The sequence below is a fragment of the Pimephales promelas genome, chromosome 6 (assembly GCF_988280905.1).
Source record: "Pimephales promelas chromosome 6, fPimPro1.hap1.1, whole genome shotgun sequence".
Classification (NCBI taxonomy): Eukaryota; Metazoa; Chordata; class Actinopteri; order Cypriniformes; family Leuciscidae; genus Pimephales; species Pimephales promelas.
This window is the reverse complement of record NC_142774.1, coordinates 17,261,838-17,275,712: the sequence shown is the minus strand read 5'-3', so window position 1 is coordinate 17,275,712 and position 13,875 is coordinate 17,261,838. Positions and strand designations below refer to the sequence as shown.

Here is a 13,875-nt window from a genome sequence, read left to right as displayed (position 1 = left end):
TTGTCATACGTCTTCCCAGTTCCTTGTTGATGTTCTTATGTTCAGAGTCAGTGTTGGTTTCATGTTCATTTATTGTGTTTTCCCCCTCGTGGGTTTTTGATTTGTTTTTGTTAATAAATCCTCCATGTTTTAGCACTTGAGTTCTCTTCCCATTTTTGTAAGTGTTCCGTGACACAGGTACAGTAAAACATCAAGGCTGAATGAATATCGTTTTTACATTGATAAATGTAAAAGTTTCCAATTAATCTGTCATATCTTTCAGCATTTCTGTTCAAAATAACATTTTGATCCTGAACCGTGGAACCATGGAATAACTTTTTTAGAATAGTGTCAGTAACTGTCAGTGTCTGCTTTTGGTCTGTCAACAAAAATAATTTTCAAACAAAGTCAAAGCACACATAACATTCATTCATCTCTGTAGTGTTTTGGTGTTTGGGTAAATGATTCAACGACTCACTCATAAAGATAATAATAACAATAAATTGTGGCAAACTACAGAAAAGCCAGCTGAAAAAAAATCTAATTAATGCAAAACTTTATTGCTTTTTGAATTACTGGTGATATTTCAATCATGGCAATTCTCTGATTAGTTTTAGCATATTAATGCATATGACAATACTTCTGTATTTTGTATTAGCATATTTGGAATTCATAAATCTTGTAAAAGATCTAGACAGTTGGAGCTGGAGTTTTTCCAGAGAAAGAATCAGCTTACAGCAAATACTGGAACAAACTATTTACATGTTCATTAAGCCCATTGGCTGCAGAATCAGCAGAGGCCAATCAGTTTGTGCCACTGTAAAAAGTAATGTGATGGCTTGCAGATTTTGTGTAAATTTCCTATCATCCTGTGCCATTTAAAGTTTCATGACTGAACTAAGTATTTCAGTGGCATTGTACTTGTATTCTGAACAATGACAATGAATTTGTAAGCAATATAATCTAATATAATTCAATATAATTGAATCTACTATTACACTCAAACAATGTATGACTCATACACAGAAAGGCCTGTGAGGGAACAAAAATGCTTGTGTCATGAGATAGAAGGATGGACCCAATAGCAGACAGTATGCAACACTCAACTAGGTTTATTGACAATGAAAACAGAAAAACAAAACCCACAATGGGGCAAAACAAGACAGGAAAGCAAACACTAGATTAAGACAGGAACAATGAAAAGACTCTTGAATAACAGTTCTCAATTAATTACTCACTGCTAGAATCACACATCAAACAATGAACCGACACAGGACAGCAAATACAAGGAGATTATAAAGGGAACACTAATGACGAGGACAGGTGAAACTGACTAGACAAAAATGACAAGACATGGATAACAAGGGGGCGGGACAACGCAAGCACATGTAACGAGACAACGCAAGCACATGGCCCAAACAATTGGCCATGCGCTTGTACACAAAACATGGGTCTGCCATGATCCTGCCACAAGACTAGAAAAATCAAAGACTTGGGGTGCTTCTCAATATCCCTCCTCGTCTCCTCGCTCCTCCGTCCTCCCTCCTATGACCCGGAAACCGATCGAGCTCAGCCATCTTGAAGGACATCTCAATTCTCTAATTGCACTGTGAGGAGTCGAGGATCGAGGAGTGAGGAGGCTTCCTGAGGAGTCATAAGCGAGGATACACAGGTGCATCCTACGCGGAACTGTTATATTGACTAAACGTGACGCACGCCAATTCTCCTCCCCCTTCACATCGGTCACAATCATTTTAATTTATACTTTACCTTTGCAGTTTATATAAACCACACATCTCAGATATTTCAACAGTATAGCCTATCTTTATTCATTATTTATTATGAATTTATTAAATAACCAAACTTCAACATCATAAGGGCAGATCCTTTTAGCGCTGCTGATGACACTGTGGAGTGACGCTCGAGTGATCAAGTATTCCAATGTATATAAAAAAGCTTTTATTCGATTCCTCTGTCCTCCTTTCCTTTTCTCGCTTCCTTCCCTCGCGTCCTACAGGGAGTGGAGCTGAGACGCAAGGAAAGGAATCAAGGAAAGGAAACGAGGATGCACAAATAAGAAATGAGAAGCACCCTTGATGGCAGAATCATGACAGGTTGCTTTATTGACAACTAACATGTGCTGATACATTATCTGCATCTATGGAAATCATTGCACCATATGCTGGAGTCAAAATATAAGTAAGGTCTCTGTCCCCTTGAAGGTAAGAAAAGAATAACATGTAGAGTCTTGTGAATAATGATACCATGGATATGATTTAACTATACAACACACTTGCAGGGAGTGCAGAGAGGAAAGGTCATATTCACACAGGCCTTGAATTATAATGAGACCTCCAGTTTTCACTCCCTCTTTTTCATTATTTTCCCTATTCTTCTATCGCCATTGTGACTCTATGTCTCATTAAACTATGAATATAGCACTGTCGGCTTAAAGTGTGCAGATCTCTGTGTGTCTACTATTTTATCTAATTGATTCACTGTCTTTTATGTTTTTCTGACAGTGTACTTTGTTGGGGTCGACAAGGCCGTCGAAAGTAACTTTTGGAGATAAAAAAACATTGTCAAGTGAGGTAATTACACAGACGAGTATCTTTTGTGAGGTACATGTGCAAAATGACAAGGACTGTTTTGCAGTATGCACTTTAAATGTAATTTTTGTAGAAGATTTTCATAATTTATTAGACTTTTCTTTTTGCACTTTCAATAATATTCTCAGTACAACCGACACATTAATAGTTTTTTTAGAGCCATAAAGATGGAAGAAAATCATGTGCCTTAGAGTAAATGTATACACTCTTAAGTTCATGAGCACTTTTTTCCCCAGTGTTGACACTTTAACAAGCATTGGCTTTCATGAGCATTATTGGTGCTTGTATTTACTGTGGTGGTTGCAGAAACCAACATGTCAACTAGCTGTAGAGGGGTAATGGATTTCTACTCTGAGCTAATCATGTCTCCAGCCCTGCTCACAAATAGGTTCTAACTCAGCCCTGTGCTGTAAAGCCAATTTACTCCAGGAGAGCAGTCTACAGCTAACCAACCATTCCTAACAAACAGGTTGACAAAAGAGACAGCAAGAAAGACTACTTTGCTGTTGAGGTTCAATATAAATGCTGAAACAAAGTGTGGTGTATAATGTTGTAGCAAATTAACTAATATTAGCTCCAAATAATTATAATTAATTATAAATAACTTGGATCAGTTAAAACAATTAATAAAAAATAATATTACATTCAATTAATCTTTTTGTCCAGCGAACACTCTAATCATCTTTTAATCATCTTTCAACACTCAGAAAGCAGAATTTTCACGGCCACAGAAAAATAACTCGTTCACAGCTGTGATGACATCGTTAAAGGTATGTTGATTTACAAGCAGTGACCAGAATCAAACTCGGATGAATGCACAAAAATTGTATTTAACTAAATCACAATCACATAACTAATCTAAACCAGCATATACACACCATAATGCATTGTGGATATGGAAAGTGAAAGTGATAGAATGAAATCTAAAACAGAAACAGGGGAATGAAGCTATGGAAAGGAGTCATTTTACCATCTGAACAGAATCAGTTTCTTATTTCAAAGTACATTGCTAACAAGGGGTCTATGGCTTATACAAAACCTCTGTTTAGTTCGGTAAATGAACAATACTTCCATTGGCCGTTGAACAAGCTTCCGGATGGTTAGGGTTAGGGTGGTCACCCTGACAGTATCCTTTAACTGTGGAACTCATTCCTCCAGGGGGTCAGTGAGACAATAGTAACTTTTATTTATTTATTTATTTTTTAAGTTTAAGACCATTTGTCATGATCATGCTGTATTAAATATGTAACTGAATTAGGTGCTGATGGAGAAACTATAAAAACGTATTGTATTATTAATATGTTGCATGGTATCAACGTATAACATAAATGATTATAGTTCAGATAATTAAAATACAATTTTGTAGATATCAATCAAGCATGGTATAGGTGATGTTACATTAACTAGTGGTTTTATCATAAAGCATGCAGAAAACAGTATATAATACAAAAATGCACCATACAAGACAGTAATAATTATACACAAAATGTCCGGGAGATATGCATGTTTATTCATAGAAAGGTTTGACGACGAATTAATGGAAATACGTCCTTTTTTATGGGACTGGTATGTCTGTCTTGTGCCGAGTCTTCCTCTTTTTTTACATCGTAAACCATTTGGCTGGTGTGCCTTTTGCTGCCATGGTAACCAGGTTTTATCCTGTTAGGACCTTGTCCGAATGTTGGACAAATCTTTTACATTTTATTTTACATCACACAATTTATTAAGCGTCTGTTTTCACTCAAGAAAATCACTGTAAGAGTTGAACAAAACACAGAACAAGAAGTGCACATTAAAGTAATATCCATAAACTCTCTCTCTCCCTTGCAATATCACTGTAACGTAGTTAGAAGTAGGTGGAAACCAGCAAACTTTCAACAAACTTTAATAATAAAATAAACCAATACAAAATAAAAAAGTAAAGACAGCACTACCTCAAGGACAACTGCAGCCAGCCACATTTAATAAAACAAAACATCAAATAAAACAGTCCTGGTGTTCCCTCGTCCTTCACTGTCATTGCTCCTCCTTTTATCCTTACGCTCCTTCGTGAGAGACACGAGTATTAACGAGCCAATGCCAATGAAATGCCATGGGTCTGCGGAATTGCATGAACTAACTTTTCTGCATCAGAAATAGATAGCATGTTACGTACCTTAGGAATGTTTCTAAGGTGGAAAAGGGCTGTTCTTGAACCATATAAAATATGATGTTCAAAAGACAAGTTCCGCTCTAGTATAACACCCAGGTCTTTTACTGTAGTGGATAAAGTAACAGGACATCCTTCTATATTAAAGTTGTTGTAGCATATGTCCTGGACTCATGATGGACTCCTAAACTCAGTATATAATTTTTAGGACGTTTTTAACCTTTAAACTCATAATGGTAAATTAGCATTGGAGCCGAGGAGTCTGAAGTGAATTGATCTCTTGTGACACATTTGTTATCGAGTGAGGTGTCACAGACCATCTCTCGGAACTCCAGAGGGGACTTCAAAGAAGTCCCTTATCTCTCCACACACACACAAACACCCATCCACACACATGGTTTCAGTCCTCTGCATTTAATCCCAGAATTGAGTAATCCCACAATCTGTAGGTGACATATTAAATATGCATGTTTGATTAGTTATGTTATGTTATATTGTGTGAGTATCTAGTGTGTAGTTTTTGAATCCTAAGTGTGTATTTTTGTTTAAGAATGATCCGCTATATTGTCCTAAAAATCCTTTCCTCTGCTTGACCATAAAACTTTACGACCCGGAACAGAATTTTTTTAGAAGAACACAGCAACTTAAATCTTGGTAGAAACAGCGGAATAGAAACCTTATTAACACTATATATATATATATATATATATATATATATATATATATTCTATAGCTATACATAACCACTGGATAAATCTGTAAACGTGTTTAATTTGCCTTTCCCTCCTGTTTTCTCCTCTCGGTTGCTGCCTTTTTGGTATTCCAGGTTAACCAGGTTATATTTGTGATAGTTTAAGTGCTAAAAGTCACTTTCCAGCTTTGAATATCACATTCTTGGTAAAGTTTAAAGGGTTAGTTCACCCAAAAATGAAAATTAAGTCATTAATTACTCACCCCCATGCTGTACCAACCCCGTAAGACCTTCGTTCGTCTTCGGAACACAAATGAAGATATTTTTGATTAAATTTGAGAGCTGTATAATTACCACATTGGCTCCTAAAGGACTGCCTCTTAAACCATTTATAAACCATTATAAATTAAATTAAATAATAATAATATAAATTAAAGCCATATAAACCTTCATAAACCATTTCAGTGTGGGTTTAACAATAATAGTAACTTTCTCTTTAAACGTAATTACCACTGGAAGACAATGACTTCCAAAACGGACCTTAAAATGCAGAATCTTGATCAAGTCTTTTGACGTAATTGATATCAAGGGGAAGTTACTTATAAGTGTTTGTCAATAAAAGCTACATTTGGCAAACAATATTCTAGATTTAATTCTGTTCTTTATATAAAGCATTTGTGTATCTTTAAAAGTCAAGGAATCCACAGACAGCTGTTAATTAATCATAGTAGATTTGTTGTGTGAACATTGTGACTATATGCTGAAAGTCTAAAAAAACTTAGTTTAAATCTTTTAATATTTAGTTTAATCTTGTGCCTTAAGAATTTTTAATTTGCAGAAATGTGATGACAAATGACAGAGTATTGGTTTATTGTTCTGTAGCAGATCATGAGAAAGCCAGACAGAAGGCCAAAAAGGCTGAGACATCCTCCTGTCTCAGTTCAGAAAATGACACCATGCTGGGGAAATGTAATCGCAAAAGGAAGTAAGTTTCTTGGTTTTCGCATTGATTATAAAACTTAAACAGGAGAAAGAAGTGGGAATGTAGAGTGTGTAATTTCAGATTACAAAAATCTAGGATTAAAGGTTCACGATGTGACTTTTATTTACACCAGACCAAACTCACGGCACCCTGATCAGGGCCACTCTTCATCTGAAGAAGTGAGTAAAAGAAGAAAGGGCTCTGTACCAGTTCCACCATCCCCGCCATCACCTCCATCCCCACCATCTCCGCTGTCGACACAAATTTCACCAGCCCCGCCTATTCCCCCTGCACCACCTGGCCCACCAGCACCAGTTCTCTCAAGAAGGCAGACTATTACACGTAAGCACTGATTTCAGGTTTATGTCTCATGAAAAGAGGATATTGTTGTATTAGTTGAAGAACAATCGTAAATTAACAGTACATTAATGCTTACAATGAGTTTTTGTTACTTTTTTTGAAAATTTTATATTTTCTCTGTATCTATCTCTCCAGCAGCGCAGAATGCCAAATTATTAGTCAACTAGAACACCTGAAAGGGGAGGTTGCTATTATTAAGCAATTGCTTTTAAAAATGACAAAACAGAGCTCTGTGAATGCAGACCTGCCAGAGGGTGTCAATTTGCCTTTGAAAAGTCTTATAGACCTTCAAAAGCTAGAACTCCAGCTGAAGGATGAGGCACGCTACAGTGCAATGGTACACTTGGTTTTATTAAATATTTGGTTCTATAGAAGTTGCTTTTTTGTTTTGTACTTTTTCACTACAGTTTCTTTATATACACTTATGTGTTACTGCTTTAATTTAGGCAAAGTATCTGGCAACAGTTGGGGGTACAAGCGTAACCTCCAACACCAGACGTATCCTGGTCTGACCATTCCACTTGCCCAGCAACTGTGCTGGAAGGGCTCTGGCCAGAAGATGGCCTTTGGACAGATGTTGGTCTGCAAAGCAGTTATAGGTGCAGTATATGATATGCCCTTATAACAGGAAGGAAAAATCAGTAGCCAGGTGTAAATGTACAGTAAGTGAACAATGTTTGATCTATCTCAATTCCTGTACACAGTAATCCTCGTTTGTTTGTCAACAAAGGTCCAATGCACATTTAGCATAAACATGGAGATTTCAGGGCCCTTGTTACAAAATGTACTGTATGTTGTTTAAACATAAATATTAAAATAATAACAAATTAATTTACTCTTTCACTGTGTAATCTCAATTCTGATCCATTAGTCTAATTTTCTATACCAATAAATGGCAACACTTTATAATAACTTTCAGTTGTGAGTCATTTATAAGTGGTTAGTTAATGATGAACTAATAATTTAAAAAAACATTCATAAATGATTAGCAAGTGATATACTGACATTCTATGTATGTTTTGTAAATTTTGTTACAAGTCATTGACAAGTGATTAGTAAATGATTAACTAATTATTTACAAAAACATGACTGCGTTTAATAAATGTTTATTATGTTGCAGTTTTTTGTGTTTTGCTTACAGTACATCAGGTGCACAATGGTTCAAAACTCCATGTGACTCCAAGACAGCTGTCTATATCCTCACCAGTCAGCACTTACACTGTTCCACAACACCTGTTATAGATCATGTGTAAATGCATGAATAAATCATTTACAAGCAGAAAGTGTCGTATATGATTTATTCAAACGTTTAGTCATCATGGTGTTGAACACTGTTACTTACCAGTTACAAATTATCTGTATGTGTATACAAGGCATTTACAACACATTCTGCACCCTCTAATTGCTACGTACACACAAAAAATAAAACCTTTATTAAACATTTCTGAAATGCATGTTCATGTTTTGTAAATTATTAGTTAATCATTAACTAAGCAATTGTAAATGACTTATAACTGAATCTACAAAACATACATGCAATAATTAACATATCACTTATTAAACATTCATGAAACGCATAATAATGTTTCATAAAAAAATTAGTTAATAATTTACTAATCACTTGTAAATGACTTGTAACAGAATTTACAAAACATACATAAAATGTTTGTAAACGCTTAGTTCATCATTAACCACTTATAAATGACTTACAACTGAACGTTATTATAAACAGCAGCTCTCTCATTGACCTATTCAGTCATTGGCTATAGTTGAGCATTTATATAGCACCTGGAACAATCAGAAGATGTTTCCAGGTTCTTAGGTTGAAATGGCTTAACACTACAATTCATTTGTTTTTAATATTTGTATTTGAATTGATCCTTTCTCGCTTAGATGCTGTGACAAAAAGTAGCCAAGCTACTGCATGTGAGGTGGAAGCCTCTATAAAAACATGGCTCCGTAATGCCAGGGACAGAGATGGGGGAAGGCAAGGAAGGGCCAGAACTGCAATACCTACTGGTGCCTTTGAGGATTGATTTTTAATAATTTACATTGATGTGTTTTAAGTGTTCTGTGTAACTGTTTAACTGTTCTGTGTAAACTGTTTAAGTGTTCTGTGTAAACTGTTTAATTATTAATTACAATTATTATTAAATATAAATAAATTATTTGGGGGGAAAAACATGGCCCTTGATTTATTGCTGCTAACAAGTGCAATTGTACCTGATCTGTGAGCTCAAACTTTGCAACTGACCCCACAGTGGACCCACAACTGGCCCCAATGGGGGCCCCACCTGGGTCCCGAAGTGTGGGGTCCACACGTGCCCCGCATTTCACACCGGTATCTGGGCCCACAGTGGGCTGCCCGTAAGGGCCCCATTCGGGCCCCAAAGAAGCTTGATTGCTGGGGCATTTTATTTTTTATTCAAATCATCTCAAATATATTTTTTTAGCATGCAGTGCATGCTAAAAAATTAGATTTTAGATGATTTGAATAAAAAATAAAAAATGAAACATTCAAACCACTCACCTGTAGGTGGTTTTCCATCATGCGCGCCATTGTGACTGTTCAAAGTGTCACGTGACAAGGTCGATGCGTCGCCATGGAAATTAGAACGCAAGTCATTGCATAATAACGGTCGCACAAAAAACCTCACGCCAGGCTGCCAGTCTGAATATTCAGAACGTACGTGTGAAAGGTTTAAATAAAGCTGTGTACATGCTCTTTCATGACATCCAGAGACTTCACATAGAAATAAGAATACTGGCCTTCAGAGATAATAGCAAAACCCGACAAGTGGATCTTTGTAATTTGTGATTACCCTTCACACACAGGCAATAAAAAAAGGATTCATGCATCTTTCATGTATTTTGGCTTGTTTACAACACTCATGTAAAAATTTGATTGAAATTATGTATGCAGGATTACTGGGTATGTTTTGTTACCCCAAGTGGTTTTCCCAGCAAACACAAAACGTTTTTACAACTTTTCACAACGTTGTATTTTGGTTGTAATTAGGTAATGTTTTAGTACAACGTTTTAAAACATTTTTAAAAGTTTTTTTTATAAATGGATAAATAATGTAACCAAAATAAAATGTTTTAAAAACATTGTGAAAATACCAAACTGGTATGTTTTTTTTTTTAAGTAGTCAAAAAACGTACATATCACGTTTGTTTACTACTAAAAGGAAACTAGACCAAACTACAACTTTTGGAAGACATTTTATTCAGGTGTTAAATTAACGTAATCTCTACCCAGACAGCAAAATGACATTGAATCAACGTGGAAACGACGTCTCTCATGACATCGAAACAACGTTGATCTGGCATTGTTTTGCTCATCAAAACGTCAGACGATGAGCAAAAATTCTTTAAAGCTAAATGAAAATCGAAAATTGGTTTGCTTTCATAACGTTGAAACAACGTTGATTTCAAGTTTATTTTCCGTTAGTTTTGAAAGAATACCGCGTCTGATGTTGGTTCAACGTTAATTCGATGAGCAAAACAATGTCAGATCAACGTTGTTTCGATGTCATGTTTCCACGTTGATTCAATGTCAGTTTGCTATCTGGGTACGTTGGAATAAGACGTTTCAAAAACGTTGTTAAAATACCAAACTGGTACATTTTCTTTAGTAAAAAAAAAAGACTATTACGTTTGTCTACAAAACGAAACAAGACCGAACTAACCGAGGCAGCACCAGACGTCATTTGGACGTTGTTTTTTCATTTTTTTTCTTTTTTCCCTAAATCAAGTTGGCTCGTCAATAAATTAAAAAGCCATAAGCACATATACGTTCGCAAACCACCTACAAGATTTGGCATGGCAGAAATCCAGCAAAAAGCGCTCCCCGGTGGTTCATATCTCGTTGAAAACTATTGTGCTGTATAGGCTACACCTATTTCGTTAACAATCACTACATTTAAATATGCCTATAATGCATAGTATAAACACCATACAACCCAATAAACAACAGCACTTAAATAGCATATTAATAACTGTATAGCCTACTATAAGCACTGTTTAATATATAAATAAATAAATGTGTGTATCTAAGAAAATATGCCTTAGCCTATATCATAGTTTTACAATTGTATTTCTACACCACGTTTACCAGCCTATAAGCATATATAATTCAAACAAATGTTTTACATTTCCAATGCTTAGATGCTCATCCATTTACAGTTTACGATGGCAACATACCTAATATCCATTCATAACGAATCAAGTTTCAGGATATGTTTTCTGATTATCAATCATAAATTATAATTCATTCCATCAATTCTAGACTAAATGTATGTAAATGCTGCGTGACTTCTACATGTTTTAATGGGCGCGCGCGCTGAAATTCGAGCCGCATCTGAACTTGAGCGGAGGGCGTTACCATGGAAACGGGCCGACAGCTCAACTGACAACCCAGATAGCAAACTGACACTTGACATTCAACGTGGAAACATGACATCGAAACAATGTTGATCTGACATTGATTTGCTCATCGAATTAACGTTGAACCAACGTCAGTCAAGTGAGCCAACATTCTTTCAAAACTAGCGGAAAATCAACTTGAAATCAACGTTGTTTCAACGTTATGAAAGCAAACCAATTTTCAATTTTCATTTAGCTTTGAAGAATGCCGCGTCTGACGTTGGTTCAACGTTAATTCGATGAGCAAAATCAACGTTGTTTCGATGTCATGAGAGACGTCGTTTCCACGTTGATTCAATGTCAGTTTGCTGTCTGGGAAGCTGCTAAACTCCGTCTCTCACTGTTGTTTTAACTACTTTCAGGTAAGTGTAGTCCCTAAAATTACACAACTAGTACATACAAATGTTTCTGACACTTTCTTTCATGTAAATGACAGACTTCCGTTGAATATTTACTGTATAGAATTGGTTTAGTGTATTCGAAATAGTCTGTTAGCATCTTAACCATCATGCTAACGTTAGGCTAACGTTAACTGTTCGAGGAGGCAAGTTTGTTTGGGCGTTTAATTGCATTTTATGTGTAACGTTAGATGAGAGATTTTGATAGTTTTGTAATGTTAAATGTTTTACTGGCAAATGGTATATGGATGTGAATAGTAAGCTCATTTATTTAACCTAAAAGTATGCACTGTCTGTAAGTTAACAGTTTAATTAATGTTTTTACGTGACGTCACTCAATCAAGCAAACGTTTAGCCACAATTTACCTGACTGAAATCTTGTACGTGTAGAGGGATAAACTCCAGAGTATACTTCACATTTTGGACAACCGTTGTTTTTTTTTACATTTACATTTTGGTTATTTTCTTTCTCACTTTAGATGCTAGAGAAAAAACAACCAGTCTAAAGGATTTAAAGTGGAAACTTCTGTCGTGGCTGGTGGCTCAACAATCATTGCATGATCGAGCTTCCGCTTCTCCATGAGAGATGCGAGACCGGTGTGCTTCACAGGTCCTGCTCGCCGTCCTGCTCACCACATTTAACGTTACATTTTATTTATTAAAACAAGGTAATTGGTCAATATTATTAAGTGTATCGTTACAGCCCTATTAATCAACATTGTCTATTTTTTGTTGTTGTTCATATATCAATATTTTAGCATTATTACAGTTGTGTGTATCTGTATGTTCTTTGTATAGTTGGTTTTGTCAACATTATTTTTTGTAATAGGCTGCAAATGTTGTGTATTTTCTTTATTGATTACATTGATTTTGGTAAAATGGTTATAACATATATTTTATATTGTTATATTGTTCATTTATATTTTTTCAATTTAAATTTTGTATTATTACATTTATTTATTGAGACGCGAGCTCTTTTCTTTTTTGAGGAAACCTTTTGTTTTTTGGACACCTTTTGCTTGAAGGAAAAGTTGGGTAGTTAGGCTACATGAATTAATGAATTAATAAATCAATCTATAACTTTTAATGTAATAAGTTAAATCAGTCCCTAAGAATTAACTGTCTGTAGGCTATTTATTTCCAGTGACGTACTGTTTTTAACGGGTCGACTACGCTTCACAATGGAATAACAAAAGACCGATGTGGAACATGCAGTGTGTGAGGAACACTTCAAGGTAATTTACATTCAAAGCAAAACCTGGAACTTCGTGTTGGTGATTTCAGGTAAATGTGTTATAACCAACTGACGGTGTCCAGAAAGTAAGATGTGATATTTACGTTTTAAGAACGTTGCATTAACAACGTTAAAAAACAACTTTTTTACGACTTTATGCAACTTTGTAAAAAAACGTATTTATAATGTGAAAAAAAACGACATCTGTCGTATTAAATAAGTCGGATAAAAACGTTATCACAACCTTTTCACGACGTGAAAAAAACCCGTTTTTGAAACGTTTTTGTGTTTGCTGGGTTACTTGCTGCTCTCCCCACTCTGTCCAGGCATGGCTGCATGGACGGGTGCGTGGATATTGCCCATAACAGAACCACACCACCAACACTAACTGTTTTCATTATCATGAGAAATTTGACGAAAGTGGCCCTGACTGAACTATGTCATTCAATGTCATAGATAATTATGTGAAATTATGTTTCATTAAAAACATGACATTGCCCATGCACAAATCAAGGTCCATGAAATATTTTTTTACAGAGTTTGCACATTTTGAGATACAATAGATTAGATGTCCAACAGTCAGTCAGACCCCAGTTTCCAACATCCATGCTTGACTTAACTTTTGCTCAAATTCAAATAAGAGCATGTCCCCATTAGCCATGTGGAAACATCTAGTGGAAAGCCTTCCCAAGTTCACAAGCAGTTATTATTGTTTGGGTGGCCACATTCTTTTGACTATACAGTATTGTGTATTTTCATATACATTCAATTCAAGTGTATTGTGGGAGATTTGAGGGATAGTTGTTTCTCCTCTTCCTGTCTTGTCTTTTTCTGTGAATGTGATGGTTACTAACTGTGGCTAGCTTTGTTCCTGCCTGCTAATTACACAGGCATTAGCATTGCAGCCCTCGTCCCACCTTGAGGAGGGGACATGTCTCCAAATATCAGCCTCAGATCTCATTAGACTCTCAGCGTGCCTTCCCTCTCACGGGTGAAATGACATGTGTTAATGATGCTGCCCCTTTTCCTGCTCACGTTATCATGC

General features: G+C 35.8%; 1 long non-coding RNA gene across 1 annotated transcript; it reads left to right on the top strand.

Annotated features, from left to right (window-relative positions):
- The first annotated feature begins 5,889 nt into the window (after positions 1 to 5,889).
- LOC120461367 (uncharacterized) lies at positions 5,890 to 7,281 on the top strand. The gene is made up of 3 exons (XR_016169020.1): positions 5,890 to 6,413; positions 6,544 to 6,752; positions 7,217 to 7,281. It is a non-coding gene; the product is annotated as an uncharacterized LOC120461367 (long non-coding RNA).
- The last annotated feature ends 6,594 nt before the right edge of the window (positions 7,282 to 13,875 follow it).